This window comes from Entelurus aequoreus, linkage group LG13 (assembly GCF_033978785.1).
Source record: "Entelurus aequoreus isolate RoL-2023_Sb linkage group LG13, RoL_Eaeq_v1.1, whole genome shotgun sequence".
In the NCBI taxonomy this organism is placed as follows: Eukaryota; Metazoa; Chordata; class Actinopteri; order Syngnathiformes; family Syngnathidae; genus Entelurus; species Entelurus aequoreus.
Window position 1 is genome coordinate 22846279 of NC_084743.1, and position 15902 is coordinate 22862180.

Genomic DNA, 15902 nt, shown 5'->3' on the forward strand with positions numbered 1-15902 from the left:
CGTACTGAGGTTGACATCGGATGTCAATCAATCCCCAAAATAACAATTGGGGTGCCGCACTTTATTGCTGAATTAATTTTGTTCGTTAAAAAACAAACACTTGTATAAAGAGAAACACCAGCAGACACCGAAACGCATCAATTTTATTTGTTTTAATTAGCTCCTCGACTGTCATATTATAAAATAATATTGCTGAAAAGCGACTTTTTTTTTCTGATTCTGATTTCTGATTCTGATTCTCATTTCATACGGACCACCGCTGAATTATTTAATTTTTTTATAGCGACCCTCGAGGGGTTAAAAAACCCTGATTTAGACAAGATGTCAATGATTTAGTCACTTTACACTGTGTTCCTGTTAATGATATATATCATCTCAAATAACTAAAGTATCAAACGTATCGATATTTTGATTTGAGAATTGATATTAAAGCATAAGATCTGGTATCGTCGGTGTCGATATTTCAGTATCAATCGGCACATCACTAAAACAGCAACCTTTCACTTCAAATGTGTGTGTTGAATCTTATCAGTCTCAAAGCCAACTGAGCACGTTCCAAGCACGTATGTCAGAATGTTGTTTATATTTGCTCCTTTGTGAGTGTGCTGTTTGTTTTCAAGTGCCAAGCGCCATCAATTTCCCACCGAAAGGGACAATCCCCTCCCCTCCGCAGAACGAGGTACAGTTTTGTTGATTGTAAAATCAATACGTGGCCACTCGTAGCCATTTGCTCCTGATGATGGCTTCCAAAGTATGGATTACAAAAGGAAGCCGTGTCCTTTACAGCGCAAATGCTCGGTGTCGTTGTGGCTTGTACAGCCCTTTGAGACACTTGTGATTTAGGGCTATATAAATAAACATTGATTGATTGATTGAATTGATTTAGCTGGTATTTCACTGACAGTGATAAAGGATGTTTAATATGTTGTGCTCTTTATTGTCTACATTTCTGCTCCGCGGAAAACACTACTGCCTGTTCGGGCATGCTGTGCAAAAATGTCAGTATCTTGATGAAGCATTTTTAAGATAAGCGTAAGATTCCATCGCTTGTTTGTTGGAGTATTGGCTGTGATCCACATGCGAGATTCTCAATGTTTATAAATCAGGGGCCGTACTTATCAAGCTTCTTAGAGTGCCATTTTACACTTAAGTCCTGAGAATTTGCGAAATTTAGTCCTACTCTCAAACTTCAGAATAAAAGCTTTTTATCAACGTTCTTAAGTCTAAGAATCACTCCTACTCTCCACAATATTTAAGAGACCTTCAGAGGTGTCTTAAGTGGTTAGGAGTTGCCAGCAGGGGATGGCACTGAGGCGAGAGAGACGTGCGCGAACGTTCAGGGAACGGAACAATGTTTAGTTTTTTTTGATGACGAGCAGCTGATCAAACGGTATCGTTTAGACAGAGCGGATATTATTTTTGTCACAGATTTAATACTTTTCGATTCCTTGTTGATTTCTGCATGTGTCTGCAGTGGGCTAGTATATATAGAGCCACCCACACCAGTTTCAAATTAGTTGCCTAATTAATGAATTGGAAAGAAAATGTTATGACAGTAGCGTATGTGTGTGGCCGTGAGGTGAGTGACGTCAGTGAGTGTGTGGGCGAGAGAAGAGAAGAGAGGGAGCGGTAGCGTGAGTGCCGGCGGGGACTAGTTTGTTTTGTATTATTTTGTAGTTTATTGTCAAAATATACACTCCCATTGTCCACTTAAATATTTCCAAGATATTTCTTTATTCTTAGACAACGGATTCCCTTCCGTGATTGGTCATTTCTATGGACACAGAAATGACGTCACCTAAAATTCCGTTTACGGCACATAGTAATGTCGTAATTCAGCTCTGAGTGTGACACTTAAGATTCAGTCCTAGACTTCGCTGAAAGTGTGAGTAAGACGCTTGATAACTAACTTTTAAGTGCAGCTTTCAGCAAAGAATTTATTTACTCTTAAGTCAACTCTTAACAGACTTCTTAGGAGTAATTCTAAGAAGCTTGATAAGTACGGCCCCAGGTCTATTCAACTGGCGGCAAAAGTTTTTTTATTTGGCCCGCCGAACACCGCCCAAATAGGCTTGATGAAGCCATTAAAACAAGGGTTGATCAACCTCCAAATACATTGCAAAAATCGGACTTTTAACAACGACTGGACAACAAAATATCAATCAATCAATCAATCAATCAATCAAAGTTTACGTATATAGCCCTAAATCACGAGTGTCTCAAAGGGCTGCACAATCCACAACGACATCCTCGGCTCAGATCCCATTGTTGAGACGGATGAAAAAACTCAACCCAATGGAATGAGAAATTGTCGCCTCCTGGGCGACCGGTGCAATGGACATCGAGTGGATCTAGCATAATATTGTGAGAGTCCAGTCCATAGTGGATCTTACATAATAGTGAGAGTCCAGTCCATAGTGGATCTAACATAATAGTGAGAGTCCAGTCCATAGTGGATCTTACATAATAGTGAGAGTCCAGTCCATAGTGGATCTAACATAATAGTGAGAGTCCAGTCCAAAGTGGATCTAACATAATAGTGAGAGTCCAGTCCAAAGTGGATCTAACATAATAGTAAGAGTCCAGTCCATAGTGGGGCCAGCAGGAGATCATCTTGAGTGGAGACAGGTCAGCAGCTCAGAGACGTCCCCAACTGATGCACAGCTAGCGCTTAATCTGTGGTCACCGAATCCGTGCCCCCCCTCGCCACGAAGGAGACGGGGCAGAGCAGAAAAGAAACGGCAGATCAACTGCCATTCAGACACATTCTATTCTGTATTTAGCAATGAGTGATATGTTGATGCGGGGGGGAAAAATAGAAAATCATAAAAGCCAAAAACATCACAATGGGACAACACTACCATCTTGTGGCACTTCACAGTTACTGCACAACGTTGTTGAAAGACTGTCCCCACTGTGCACAAAGACCTGAGACTCTACACCAGGCCTGGGTAATTATTTTGCCTCGGGGGGGCCAAATTTAGAGAAAAAAATGTGTCTGGGGGCCGGTATATCTATCTATCTATCTGTGTGTGTGTGTGTGTGTGTGTGTGTGTGTGTGTGTGTGTGTGTGTATATATATATATATATATATATATATATATATATATATATATATATATATATATATATATATATATATATATATATATATATACATATACACATCTATATATGTATATATATATATATATATATATATATATATATATATATATATATATATATATATATGTAACAGGGTCAATTATGTCTTGTAAATAATGTATTTTATAATGCTTTATTATTGTTATAATTACACAAAATGTGTAAGTTACATGTAAATACCTGGATATTGTTCAATGTTTTGTCAATGTGGAACCATTGTCTCGTTGTCCCTCCTACTGCAATAATTACTGTGACACCTGTCTTTTTATATGCGTTGGACACGCCTTCCAACTTCCCTTTTGTCCACGATAACGGGAGAGGTAGGCGTGCATGCGACGACAGAAACATTGTCATGTTAAGAATTTAAGTTCACTACGTTTTTCTGTATTATATTTGTGTAGGGACTTGACGATGGAAACAAAGTTATTGACGACAATTGTATGTTCTGTATTGTCAGGTATGTTTATTTCACTGTTGTACCGCCCTTTTGTCCACGATAACGGGAGAGGGACTTGACGATGGAAACAAAGTTATTGACGACAATTGTATGTTCTGTATTGTCAGTAAAGTGCAGCTGAGCAATCCATGGTGTCGGTCGTGTTCCATTAAAAACACACAACGCAGAGGAAAAGACCACCGGTTACACTTGGTGCCGTACGACCCGTTGCATCGCCGACCAGCGCTCGTCTGGTGCCCGGGAAAGCTGCTGGATTTCCCGCCCGCTGCACTCGGCTGCTCCTCCCTCCCTCTCCCTTCCTGTCGCCGAGGACAACGGCGCGCGCTCCCGCGTGCGCGCGAGGTGTGCTGACAAATCACGCTGTTTTAAAGTGTGTGCGCGTGATTTAAGCTTGTTTATGTTTGTGCTGGTGACTTTATAATATCCAGCTGGCACATTTTATGAATATTTTTGTGACAGTTAGTCCTGTCATAGCAGAAAGAAAAGTGGTGAATGGGCAAGCCTGTTTGTATGAGTGTTTAGTGAAGCCTTTTGATGGTGTTTTATTTTCTGTTCATCTATTAATCGGTGTGGGCTTATGAGAGGCTAGATACGCCCTAATAGCACAGGGGGGGATTTTTTTTTTTTCTCATGCTACAGTGCTGTGCTATGTATTGATTTGTCAGGGGCTATTTACGGTGGGCTTTACAGTGAGTTTTTTTATGTGTCAACTTGTGTCACTATTGCCCTTGTTTTGCTATACTGCCTTCGTGGGGATTTCTCTTTGTTGTTTTAGTGAAACATTTGCATAGTATTCGAGATTCCTACAATGGCTGGTCGTGGGCATAGTGTCACATTTGGAATGGGGAGGGGTAGGTTGGTGTCAAGCAGTCCTAGCTTCATGATAGACCAACCAGTTTTTAACCCGCTACTGACCCCCATCTCTAGCTCTACGCCAGTTACTCAAGCAGTGCGTGAACCCACACAAGTCATATCTGTTGATGCTTTTGGAGAGATGATCACAACTTTAGCTAAACAGATAGGAGACAACATCTCTGCCAACATCGGCATGATGCACCAGCCAAGTGCATTTCAGCCTCAGTCCACCGCTGTGAGCCCTTCCTCCAGGCATGATGGTTCGCCACAAGTGAAAGTTGTTGTGCAGCCTGACGTCAAAGCACCACCTTACTTTAGGGGCGATAATGCTGATGTGTTTTCAATTCATGAATGGGTAGATATGATGAAATGTTACCTAAATAGAGTAAAATGTGACAGTCCTCCTGAAATGTTTGAGCTAATTATGTCCAGACTAACAGGCAAAGCGAGGGATGTTGTAAAGGTGTCGCTGCGCAGCCGTCCTGAACTGAGTACAGCTGACCTGCCCACTGCAGTGTTTGACATTTTGAAAGGTAACTTCAGTGAGCTATCATATTCTAACTTGCCTATGAAAGACTTTTACTGCACTATTCCCCATTCTGGTGAGAGTGCTATGGACTATTGGATCCGTCTTAACAAGTCCATTGATGCTGCTGATGAGTGTCTCCATAGGCGGGGCAAATCTGTTGAAGACCCCAGTGCTGAAGTTGTCATGATGTTTATTAACCACTGTCCTGACCCTCATCTTGCCTTGTTGTTTCAACTAAAGACGCCTGAGCAGTGGACTGCAGCTGAGGTTCAGGAGCGTCTGGATGCTCATATAAGAAAGGTTAAAACGAGAGCAGCCCAGTCTCAATGTGTGATGGGCTTGTCAGCTTACAATCAAAGCCCAGTGACTGATTATTCTTCGCCGCAGGCTGTCTCGGTAGCACGCCAACAGTTGTTGCTTTCTGTTCCTCAACCTTCCCCTGGCCTTTCCTGCAGTCAGCCTCCTGATGCACTTGTGGCTGTCGCACATCAGTCCACCTCCCCATTCCACCCATCTTCTGCTGTCAATGTGGCGCCGGCTGCTTTTGACCCACCAGCTAACGACCCTGGTGCTCAAGTTGTGGCCATGTTTGATAAGGTTCTGTCCTTGTGCAATGCATCTTTGGCTAACAATCAAAGACCAAGAGGCCAAAGGTCAGGCACCCATCAGACTGGTCAACCCAGAAACTATCAAAGTTCTGTGGCAGTCGCATGTCGAGTATGTACTTCCAGTGAACATTCAACTCATGCACACTGTAAGCTCTACAGATTGTGCCTCAACTGTTTGAGACCTGGTCACATGAAGCGTGAGTGCCCACAGGCTTCACATTCCCCGGCTATACCGCCATCTTTTCCACCCAATGCTGATTTAAACTAACCCGCCTGTGTATTGAGAGGGGTAGCATGGGCGTTGCTAGTAGCACCCTCAGTGAAAATGAAGATGTGCAATTGACCTATATGAACTTTTGTAGTAGCCTTTCTGATGACAAAACAGTGATTGTTGTGGGTTCCCATAGAGTGGAAGGAGCTAGTGAGTTGTTTTATGCTCCAGTGTCTGTGGGGGGCCAGTCTGTTTTAAGAGGGATGCTTGATTCAGGTAGCATGTCATGCACGCTAAATGTGGAGGCGGAGTCAAAGCTTAGAGCTGTTGGGCTACTCCCTAGTCCTCGGCCTGTGCCGGAGAAGGTGGTCCTTGTTGGCTGTGGTGGCCTTATGACACAACCCAGGTGCATTTATGACCTTGAAATTGAAGTTTATGGGTCTAAGTTCATTGTGCCAACTTTACTTGTTCCAGGGCAGAAAGATGAGATGATCATTGGGACCAATGTCATAAGACCCATTATACAGGCAATGAAGTCTGATAATGAGTACTGGCAGCTGGTCTGCTCCAATACTTCTGACCCCAATTGTGAACAGTTTCTTGGACTACTCAGCTGCATTACACGCTGGTCTGGTCCTGAAATGCCTGAAAAAGTTGGTACAGTCAAGCTAAGACAATCTGTCACTCTTGCACCTCAGGGAGAGTCTCTAGTATGGGGGAAGCTGCCCAGCAGTGCTCCTGTGTCACCTGGGAGCACTGTCATTGTGGAGCCCACCTCTTCCCGTTCAACCCCTAGAGACATCATTGTTGGCCGGGTCGTGACACCCATGTGGGGTGATCGTTGGGTCCCAATGAAGATCCTGAACCCAACAAAGAGACCTGTGACACTGCGCCGTAACGCTAAGGTAGCAGATGTTTTTCCTTGTATTGCAATGGAAGACCTTCCTTTGTCACAGAGTGTGTGTATGCAGCAGACCTGTGAGGGAAGTGACCCAGCCTCCAAGTCAGGTACCACCTCTAATCCCCTTCAGCAGCTTAAAGACTGTGGCTTGGCGGATGTTGATCTTGAAGGCTGTGAAGTATCAGAGGAATGGAAACAGCGACTTGCTGAACTGGTCCTCACCTACGAAGATGTATTTTCTAAAGACAAGCTGGACTGTGGCGAGGCAAAGGATTTTGTCCACCGAATCCACCTCACTGATGATCGCCCTTTTAGACTCCCCTATCGCCGTGTCCCTCCAGCTCACTATCATAAGCTGAGAGAGGTGCTGTCTGAGATGGAGTTTAAAGGAATCATCAGCAAGTCAGTCAGTGAGTATGCCTCACCCCTTGTTCTAGTCTGGAAGAAGTCAGGGGAGTTGAGGATCTGCACGGACTTCCGCTGGCTTAACGCCAAGACCGTGAAGGATGCACACCCGCTACCCCACCAGGCTGACTGTCTTGCCGCCCTTGGTGGAAATGCCTTTTTCAGTACCATGGATCTCACATCGGGGTTTTACAACGTCCCCCTCCATGAGTCTGACAGGCGGTATACGGCCTTCACAACACCCTTAGGCCTATACGAGTACAACAGACTTCCCCAGGGCTTGTGCAACAGCCCCGCATCCTTTATGCGGATGATGATCAGCATCTTTGGGGACTTGAACTTTTCCAGCCTCCTCTGCTATTTGGATGACCTGCTTGTGTTTGCTCCATCCGAAGAGGAAGCCCTGAAGCGGCTGGAGAGTGTCTTCCTGCGTCTCAGAGCCAACAACCTGAAACTGGCGCAGAGGAAGTGCTACTTCTTGCGTAGGACCGTGAAGTTTCTGGGTCATGTAGTGAACAGCGGTGGTGTTGCAGTCGACCAGGAGAAAGTCAAAGTCATCTCCGCTTTTGAAAAAAAAGATCTTATGGAGGATGACGGCTGCACCCCATCACAGCGGAAAGTCAAGTCCTTCCTGGGCATGGTGCTGTACTACCAGCATTTCATCCCTGGCTGTTCTTCTCTTGCAAAGCCACTTTACACATTGACTGCAGGACAGAAGAGGAGTGCCAAGAGCTCTTTTGGGCGGAGAAGAGCAGGCACCTTCAGAAAACTGACTCCTCAGGACTGGACTTCTGCTTGTGAGAAGGCGTTTGAGGATCTGAAGAGTGCACTTCTTAATAGTGTGGTGCTGGCACACCCAGACTTTGAAAGGCCCTTCATCCTCTGCACCGATGCATCCCTTGATGGTCTGGGTGCAGTCCTGTCCCAGGTCCCTGATGGCGAAGAACGAGCGAGACCCATTGCTTTTGCAAGCAAAACTCTCAGCCGCAGCCAAGTCAACTACCCTGCTCACAGACTGGAGTTCTTAGCCCTTAAATGGGCAGTTTGTGATAAATTCAGCCACTGGCTCAAGGGTCACAGGTTTACTGTCTGGTCGGATAACAACCCCCTCACTCACATCCTGACTAAGCCAAAACTAGATGCCTGTGAGCAGCGGTGGGTCTCCAAGTTGGCTCCATATAATTTTGAAATTAAGCACATCCCTGGCAGGCAGAATGTGGTGGCAGATGCACTCAGTAGAGACCCATTTGTGACTCCTTTGAGGGAGCGGCTGCTGGGTGAGCCCTATGCTAAGCTGCTGAATCGGGTCTGTGATGTCAGTGATGGATGTGTGCAGGATGCGTTCCGCTTCACTTGCCAGCCACAATCACTGAGGTGTCATCCTCACATTGACACCATTGAAAGTTCAATGTCTGAAGAAGATGTCTCTTCAATCCTTTCTTCTTTGGATGAATGGGACAGTGCTCCTCGCCAGCGTGCTACCTCACTAGCTGACCACCTCACAACATTGGAACCTCCTGGCCAAGACACTTTGCCTTCCCTATCACTTGCTGACCTTCAGTCTCACCAACAAAGAGACCCAGTCATCTTAAGAGCTACTTATTATGTTGATAGAAAACGCAGGCCCTCCAGACGCGAACGTTGTAATGAAAATCAGACAACTCTGAGAGTCTTGAAACAGTGGGATAGGCTGATACTTCTGGATGGCATCCTCTATAGAGTCACAAAGGACCCTTTGACCAAGAAAAAGAGGTACCAGTTTGTTGTGCCAGAGTCCTTGAAGGCAGACGCACTGTCTGGCGTTCATGACCAAGCTGGTCATCAAGGTCAGCCCCGCACTCTTGCTTTAGCTCGCCACCGCTTTTTCTGGTATGACATGGAGAAAGATGTCCGCAGTTACGTGAAACAGTGCCGCAGGTGTGTCCTTAGCAAGACCCCCGAGCCTTCAGCAAGGGCCTCGCTACAAAGCATCAAGACCTCTGCTCCCCTAGAGCTTGTGTGTGTTGACTTTTGGACAGCTGAAGACAGCCACAACAAATCTGTGGATGTTCTTGTAGTCACTGATCACTTTACGAAATTGGCACATGCTTTTCCTTGTCAGGACCAGACTGCAAAGAGGGTTGCTAGGAAATTATGGGACAGCTTCTTCTGCATTTACGGCTTCCCCCAGCGCCTTCATTCAGACCAGGGTGCAAATTTTGAAAGTGAACTGATTGCTGAACTCTTGATGTTGTCAGGAGTTGACAAGTCTCACACTTCCCCCTACCATCCTATGGGAAACGGTGGGACGGAGCGGTTTAACCGAACCTTGGGCAACATGTTGAGATCATTGCCCCCTCGCTCCAAGCAGAAATGGCCCCAAATGATCCAGACAATGACTTTTGTGTATAATTGCACTGTGCATGAGACGACTGGGTTTGCGCCGTTTTATTTGATGTTTGGGAGAACCCCGAGATTGCCGGTAGATCTCCTCTTTAAGAATGTGTTTCGGGATGAGACTGTGTGTGACTATAACATATATGTAAAGTCCCTTTTAGAGGACCTGCATTGTGCCATGACGCTTGCCCAGAAGAACTGCTCTGCTGAGCAGAAGCATCAGAGCAACCAGTACAACAGAAAGGTCAAAGGTCAGCCTCTTTCACTTGGTGACCAGGTGCTGTTGGCAAACAAAGGTGTCAAAGGGAAGCGTAAACTTTCTGACAAGTGGTTGCCTGTTATACACACTGTGGTGGCCTCAAAACCCGACTTGCACATCTACCGGATCAAGGATCCAGAGGGGAATGAACGGGTTGTTCACCGTAACCTGTTGCTCCAGGTTAACTTCCTGCCGTTAGATGGAGCTTTGGATGATGATGCTGGACCAGTGGTCATGCCTGCCACAGCAGTATTTGATGGGTGTGAGTCAGAGGTGTCGGATACAGCAGCTGCAACTGTTGGGACATCCCATGCTGGTTCACTCTTGAGTGCTGATGCTTGTGATGATGGCCGTACTGCCTCATGGGTCCATGAGCAGTCTTCCTTTGATGAGCCTCAGTGTTCAGAGTCTGCTGAAGTAGTCTCCCCTACAGACAGTGGCCATATTGCTGCTCTGGATCCCCCGATAGCTCTACCTGCTCCCTCACTGCAATTAGTCCCAGTTGGTCCACCTCAAACATCTGGTGCTGAGAACCAATTTGCCTCACGGTTTGGCAGAGTCATTAAACCTGTTTACCGTTTAATAGAGTCCCTGGTTCAACTTGAGTCCATATTAGGGGTCGAGCCAGGCTCCCATACTGTTATTAATGTGTGAGATATGACCAGAAAGCTGTTTTATGCTGCTCTTTGTGTCGACTCAATGTTCTGAAAAACTAATGTTTCCCTACTCACCCACAATGTTTGGCCTGTGTATGTGTGGTGTATAAGGCACCTCACCTTGTCTATAGAGTACTATGAGTTCTTGCTAGGCGCCAAGCAAGTCTCTTGTTCTCTTATCCTTTAAATAGGAAGCGTATATTGTTGTTTAATGCAAATTTGTGATTTTCATGGCCATTGTGTTTACACATGCGTACTGTTCTTGCAAACCAGACTTTTGTGTAATTCTTGGGGGGTGAGTGTAACAGGGTCAATTATGTCTTGTAAATAATGTATTTTATAATGCTTTATTATTGTTATAATTACACAAAATGTGTAAGTTACATGTAAATACCTGGATATTGTTCAATGTTTTGTCAATGTGGAACCATTGTCTCGTTGTCCCTCCTACTGCAATAATTACTGTGACACCTGTCTTTTTATATGCGTTGGACACGCCTTCCAACTTCCCTTTTGTCCACGATAACGGGAGAGGTAGGCGTGCATGCGACGACAGAAACATTGTCATGTTAAGAATTTAAGTTCACTACGTTTTTCTGTATTATATTTGTGTAGGGACTTGACGATGGAAACAAAGTTATTGACGACAATTGTATGTTCTGTATTGTCAGGTATGTTTATTTCACTGTTGTACCGCCCTTTTGTCCACGATAACGGGAGAGGGACTTGACGATGGAAACAAAGTTATTGACGACAATTGTATGTTCTGTATTGTCAGTAAAGTGCAGCTGAGCAATCCATGGTGTCGGTCGTGTTCCATTAAAAACACACAACGCAGAGGAAAAGACCACCGGTTACATATATATATATATATATATATATATATATATATATATATATATATATATATATATACATATACACATCTATATATGTATATATATATATACACACACACACGCATATATAAATATATACAGTATATATATATGGGGTCACCCAAACAATTTTGTGGAATAGCCTTCATTTCTAAGAACAAGAATAGACTGTCGAGTTTCAGATGAAAGTTCTCTTTTTCTGGCCATTTTGAGCGTTTAATTGACCCCACAAATGTGATGCTCCAGAAACTCAATCTGCTCAAAGGAAGGTCAGTTTTGTAGCTTCTGTAACGAGCTAAACTGTTTTCAGATGTGTGAACATGATTGCACAAGGGTTTTCTAATCATCAAATAGCCTTCTGAGCCAATGAGCAAACACATTGTACCATTAGAACACTGGAGTGATAGTTGCTGGAAATGGGCCTTCATACATCTATGTAGATATTGCACCAAAAACCAGACATTTGCAGCTAGAATAGTCATTTACCACATTAGCAATGTATAGAGTGTATTTCTTTAAAGTTAAGACTAGTTTAAAGTTATCTTCTTTGAAAAGTACAGTGCTTTTCCTTCAAAAATAAGGACATTTCAATGTGACCCCAAACTTTTGAAGGGTAGTATATATATATACAGTGTTGGGACTAACGCGTTAGTGTAACGCCGTTAGTTTCGGTGGTAACTAGTAATCTAACGCGTTATTTTTTATATTCAGTAACTCAGTTACCGTTACTACATGATGCGTTACTGCGTTATTTTACGTTGTTTTTTATGTAGTATCGGCTAGAAACAGAAGATCTGAGTGTGTTTTATTGCAGTACCGTCCTTCTGAATCTCTTGTGTCACACGGAGAAGCCGCGCTGGGTGTGTGTCTGAGTGTGGGAAGGAGGGAGGGGAGGGGTGCATGCAGCAGCATTGGTGAGGGAGGGGCGGAGACAGAGAGAGCGAGAGAGTTGTTAACACGCATGCGTCGCCAGGCTCAGCTTTTTATCGATAGATTTATCAGATTACATTTTTTATTATCTATAGCAGGGGTGTCAAAAGTGTGCCCCGGAGGCCATTTGCGGCCCACAGCTAATGTTTTAAAAGCCCACAGCACATTGTAAAAATACTATTAAAATAAACAAAAACATAACAAAAGTGAAATAAAAAAGCTTAAAGGTGAAATGTAATTTAGAAAAAGTTGCAATGTTGACTAATAAAACAAAGCTGTTGTTTTTCTTTCAAACTGTCATTGCTCAAAACATAATATTGAATCAAAATAAATGTTATTATGAATTACAGTACACACACTCTGTCAATTCTCTTATATACTCTTTCATTCTAGACTTCTAGAGTGTTTGATTATCACATCACTCTAAATGCATAGAATATAAAGTTCACAAACATAAAGAGGGATCCTAGTGGGCCAGGCCAATATTTCCTTATCTCTAAACTAAAACTGGGGAAATGTGTAGAGTGTTCTGGGCTTCAGACATGATTTTATTTCAAAATTCCTTGAGAGAAAAAAACGCCTGGTTAGGCTTTGGTATGTAAAACTAAAGTTAAAGTACTTATTTGGTTTACAGCTATATTGTTATTATGCTGTTTGTTACTTATGCATGTTATGTTGCAGCTATTTAAAATGGTTTTGTCAATTTGTTCTGGCCTGAAATAAGTTGGCCCTTTGAAACATATCTTTGTTTTTGTGTGTTGTATGTCGAGCACATTGCTTAGCAGAGTTCAGTGATGCAAATGCATGTCAAGTTGATCAACATATTGTATTATTCTGCAGTGCAATAACAGTACTGACATGAAGGCTAAAAGGGCATTAATGGGAGCTTTAAAAAAAAAAGAAGAAAAAAATACGTAACTAAATAGTTACTTTTCACAGTAACACATTACTTTTTGGTGTATGTAACTGAGTAAGTAACTGAGTTACTTTTTAAATAAAGTAACTAGTAACTGTAACTAGTTACTGGTTTTCAGTAACTAACCCAACACTGTATATATATATATGTATAAATACATATGTATACATATACACACACACACAGACACACATATACATATATATATATATATATATATATATATATATATATATATATATATATATATATATATATATATATATGTATATATATATATATATATGTATATATATATATATATATATATATATATACATACATATATATATATATATATATATATATATATATACATACATATATATATATATATACATATATATATACATATATATATGTATATATATATATATATATATATATATATATATATATATATATATATATATATATATATATATATATATATATATATATATATATATTCCAAATCAGACACAATAATGTCTGATTGAAAGCTAAAAACGTTATGACAGACCGCCTTAAAAACGGAATGGAATTTTAATTTTTTTTTACTGAATGAGACACCCAGAATGTACATGAAAATAAAGAATGTGGGATTTACAATATTAATTATGAATGATAAAACACTGAATATTGACAACATATGAACGTCACACCTCCTCTCGATCGACATATTTTACAATCAAGCGAAACACAACAAAAATGCAACAAACAGTAAAATATTATTGTGAAGGGTAAAAAAAACCCCACCTAGTACCTGATATATCTGATATATCACTAAGTTTTAGAAGTTTGTTGTAAAAATCTCCTTCTGCGTCTGTCCCTGACACCCGTATTTCAGGCTTGTTGCTCTGGAAACACTCTGTGGAAACGCTCCCCACCCACACTGCTTGGTGCCTCGTCTGAGCTGCTGTGACTTAGATTACCATAGTAACTAATTAGATTACCATAGTAACTAGTATATCATGCAAAAGCGCAGATTCCAACCATTGGAATACTTTGTATAGTTCAAGACATACGGTCATTTGAAAACATCACTGCACATCATAATGGCGGCTACACTTTCCATCTTTAACAACTAAAAAAAATATTTGGGAATGTCCGGCGGGCCAGATTGAAAAGCTTAACCGGCCTTAATTTGCCAAGGTCTGCTCTACACTCTCGGTTCAAAGGATCCTTCTCCCTAACTTGAGCAAGTGAAAGGTTGCAAGTAACATGCAGCTAAAGCCATCACTTCTTGCAGAAATCTTATATTTCCGTAGAGCCTACTGCACGTGCGTGGAGTCAGTCTGGGTGTCATGCATGTAAGAAAGACTAAGTGAAAAAATAGACCATTTCAAAGGATTCAACACAGAATAAGACAAAAGGCATTCCAACTTTTCAGTCTTTGGATAATATTGTGTTTGTAGTTTGTGTACAGTTGAAGCTTTACATCATGCAATATTTGTAATACTTTTTGGATTGCTTTTCCCCAAAGACCTGAGGATCTTTGAAGACATTTCAAATATGTCTTACCGTACGTCCAGCGCATTGATTCCGCAGCTCAACAATCTTGGCAGAATACCAAGACAGAAAGCCTTTTTTCCTTTGCAATCGGGTCATGACTGTGTGAATGTCTGAGAGAAAACCACATGAAAACCTTATTTTTTAGCGATTGCTTGGACTTTGGAAGGGTATGATCTTAAACTGGTAAACAGCCTGTTTGAAGTCAAAAGCATTTTTTTTTTTATTTACAAATGTTATTTTATTTTGATGTTCTACTTAGGTGTCATTATTTATCAGCTCAAAATTGGAACTCTTGTAATTTTCCCCGGTCATGGGATTTTGTTCAGGAGTTCGTCCGTTTTCACACCGAGTCTTGTTTCAAACGTCTCCCATCCATACATTTATAATAGATGCATGTTAGGACTTTGATCCATGAAAAACAGGATCACTATAATCCCTAAGCAATTCTGATTGACTGTTTGTTGGTTGTTTTCCAGCACTGTCTACTAGGGTTTTAACGGTATGTATTCAGGGCAGGGCTATTCAAATACATCACGAAGAGGGCCGCGGTTTCAAGAACCCAAGGGCTCAGGGGCCGGACATCGAAATGTGGCTTTTTCGTTAGAAAGTGCCTCCGCAGGTATTTTCTTTACTTAATTGCAAAGTAAACACATCTGCTTTCAAACTGCACTGTCAATAAATGTATTTTTACTCGTTTCCAATGTGTGCAAAGAGTTAACAGTATGAAGAAACAGAAGCTCCAGTTTTTATTGAGGACTGACGTTCCTTCTTTTGAATGATTTTCCTTCCTTAGTTTTGTTTTTTACACTTATTCCTTCATTAAGGTTTGTAAGACTGAAAATATGAAGTAAATATAACATTACATAAATAAAATAGAAGGTTTAGTGTTAACATATTCACTCACAATAAACTACAAACGTTAACACATATAGAAATTGCACAAACTGTATGTGACTTATCACAATAAACCTAAGCCAGACCTGGGCAAATTAAGGCTCTGGGGCCACATGTGGCCCATTAAGCTTTTCAATCTGACCAGCCGGACATTCCCAAATAATTTTCCTCAGATCGAAACTGTAGCTGCCATTATGGTGTGCAGTGATGTTTTCAAATTACCGTAAGTCTTGAACTACACAAAATATTTCAATAGTTGGAATCTGCGCTTTTGCATGATATACTAGTTACTATGGTAATCTAATTAGTTACTATGGTAATCTAATTAGTTACTATGGTCATCTACG